Source organism: Rosa rugosa, chromosome 2, assembly GCF_958449725.1.
Source record: "Rosa rugosa chromosome 2, drRosRugo1.1, whole genome shotgun sequence".
NCBI classification, from domain to species: domain Eukaryota; kingdom Viridiplantae; phylum Streptophyta; class Magnoliopsida; order Rosales; family Rosaceae; genus Rosa; species Rosa rugosa.
Genome location: NC_084821.1, coordinates 43,517,164 through 43,519,786, shown reverse-complemented (window position 1 = coordinate 43,519,786; position 2,623 = coordinate 43,517,164). Strand labels below are relative to the sequence as shown.

Here is a 2,623-nt window from a genome sequence, read left to right as displayed (position 1 = left end):
ATCACCGCCACTGATCTCTTGTTTCGGTTGCGCACCGACTCCGACTCCGACTTCATCAGACCGGGTCTCCAGAACCTTCTCCTGATTCTAAAACGCGGTGTCGAGGCCTACGCAGACGGCAAGCTAGGGCTCCAATCATGGACAGATTCGCAAATTCAAGCTGTATATTCCCTCGCCTACGCCGTTGTCTCCTCCTCTCGATCTCTCTCAGGTAACTTTTGCCTTCGTTTTCTGCTTCATCGGTTTGCGTTTGAATTTTCGTGCTTGAAGTGGTTCTGATTCGGAAGGATTATGCTTTCATGTTGAGAAGAGAGGGATGTAGAAGTAGATGGTCTGGAATTTGAAGTAGAAATTCGTATATGATTTTCTCTCTGTTTTTAACGCTTGTAGAACTTTTACTGTTTTGGTTATAACTGTACTGACTTTTTTGGTTTTTCTTTTGGATTTGCATACATAGTGGAGCAAGCGGAAGCAATAATTGTGGCCACTGTGCAACTGTCTCTGGAGTTTGCTGTATGTTATCTGGAAAGATCAGATTTCGGCAGCGCATACATGAGTATTCAGGTTCTCTCATCCAGTTTGACTTCGACGCACATCTTCTCTCATCTCTTTTCTCTAATTCACCGAATCAGACCAATTTGATTGAGATCTGTAGTAGCATGATCGATGTTTTTGGACTTCAAATGGTTGAAGGTCTGTTGTAGATATTTTTAAAGTTTCTTTGAAGGGGAAATGTAATGTCTGTCTTACTCTTAACATGGATCATACTTATATGTGAGCAGAGAAGATTATACTAGTTTGATGAGTTTTTAACTTTTGATTAGTTGTTAATCTTGGTTTCTGTTTGGATCACTGCTGTTCTGCTGCAGATTTTGAAAATTAACAAGCACTCTGCTGCACTCCTCAATGGAAGACAAAGTCAGTTTGGTCGGGTTATTGGATCTCATGTTAAGGACGAATTGAAGAACTCAAATTGGTTTTAAACAGCAAACTGAATAGAAAAGGTAATTGGGAAATCCATATTTAGAGTTATGTGTTGTTGGTTAATTGTCCGGATTGTGATTTTGTTAATGATTTTGTGTTGTAAATTGCATATTGATACTTGGTCGTACTCAAAATCACATAATTGGTGTAGTTGAGGAGTTGACAATGCTCTGCTGACAATGCTTTTTTTTTTGGAGCTCTGTTGACAATGCTTATTTATGTCTTAATATTTGGCTGTCATTGTACATCAGTAAATAAAGCAATTGCAGAGAAATAGTCTGCATTCTAAGTAGTGTAGGAGAGATATTAGAGAGGAGAGTAACTGAGGTTTGAGTAAGTGAGAGGCAGTGAGAAGAGAGATAAGAGAGTGGGAGGACATTTATAAGAACTGTCGGTGGGCTTAGTAAAGCCGCTTGGTCGGAAAGTCCTTCCGAGTAGTACAATCAAAGGGTAAGTAAAAAATTGGGGCAAACGATTGTTTTGATGGAGTAAACGACCATGTATAAATTAAGAAATTCTTAAATGCATTGATACAACTAATGCAGGATTTGACGGTGGAGTTGTGAGATGAAAATCTTTGGTTCATGCATGTACATCCTGAATTTTGTGTTTTCTTTTCTTGCGGAAGCAAAAGTCTGAAAAAGTCATATATGTTGGTTAGGAGTTGACTCTGTGTTTGGTGGTACCTTTTCAACTTGCTTTGTTTTGCTCTTCTTGCAGGTTTGGATTCAAGCTGAATTGGTTTAGTGCTGATTTTTTTTTCTGGCTCAAGAGACAGGTATCATCGATCGTTTTTCTTTGCCTATTTCTTCCTATTTGATTCTCATCTTTTTCGTTTTCTTCTATTGCATCCCTTGATCTGTGTATATACTCATGGCATCAATCTTGTGAAAATATATACATGATATAGATTTTGATTCTTTTTTTTTCCTTCTATTGTTTCCTCTGTTCATATACTCATGGCATCGATCTTGTGAATATGAAGATCACAGGGATTATTGATTAATTTTGATTCTGACTTTTATGTTTATATCATGTGAATGCCATTTAATTATTTTTACTTTGGTTGATGTGGCCTGCCTTGTTATGGTTATGATATTTTAATTATGAAATTGCACACGTCGAGAGGGCAGACTATGCTACCAAATGTGCTTTAGCTTCCTTATCTGCATTGTTCTTGAAATCGGGTTGGGTGTTTATCTTTTGGTTCTGGGTTTATAGCTTTTGACCGAATTAAATGTTTGTTCAGTATATATATTATTGTTTATTGGGTTATGTAGGATTTCTGGTCAAGGAGAGGAGTGAAGGAGAAATGGGTTCTGCACTCAGATGAGTTTTTAGCCTCTCCAAAGTTGGAAACGTTAAAGATCTTGCAAGATTAGGTTGTGGTCAATTGTTATAAAGGTATATATGAATTAATCATAATTTGAATGGCTGGTTGTGCTTCTATTATAAGTGGAATCCCAATAAACCAGGTTTACCATTAATTATGGTACTGGACACATGCTCTAAGTGTCTGTATATATATATCTCCACTAGTGGAATTAACAAATTGGGTATCAAGTTTCAGAATTATGGTAAAAAAATGGTCATGGTTGAAGGTCTATGGTTTTAAATTTCTGGTTGGCTCTCCCTTTGA

The 2,623-nt window shown here is 37.2% G+C and overlaps 1 long non-coding RNA gene across 1 annotated transcript; it reads left to right on the top strand.

Annotated features, from left to right (window-relative positions):
• Positions 1-788: 788 nt before the first annotated feature.
• Positions 789-2,388, top strand: LOC133731625 (uncharacterized). Its single transcript, XR_009856747.1, has 3 exons — positions 789-1,004; positions 1,705-1,762; positions 2,265-2,388. It is a non-coding gene; the product is annotated as an uncharacterized LOC133731625 (long non-coding RNA).
• The last annotated feature ends 235 nt before the right edge of the window (positions 2,389-2,623 follow it).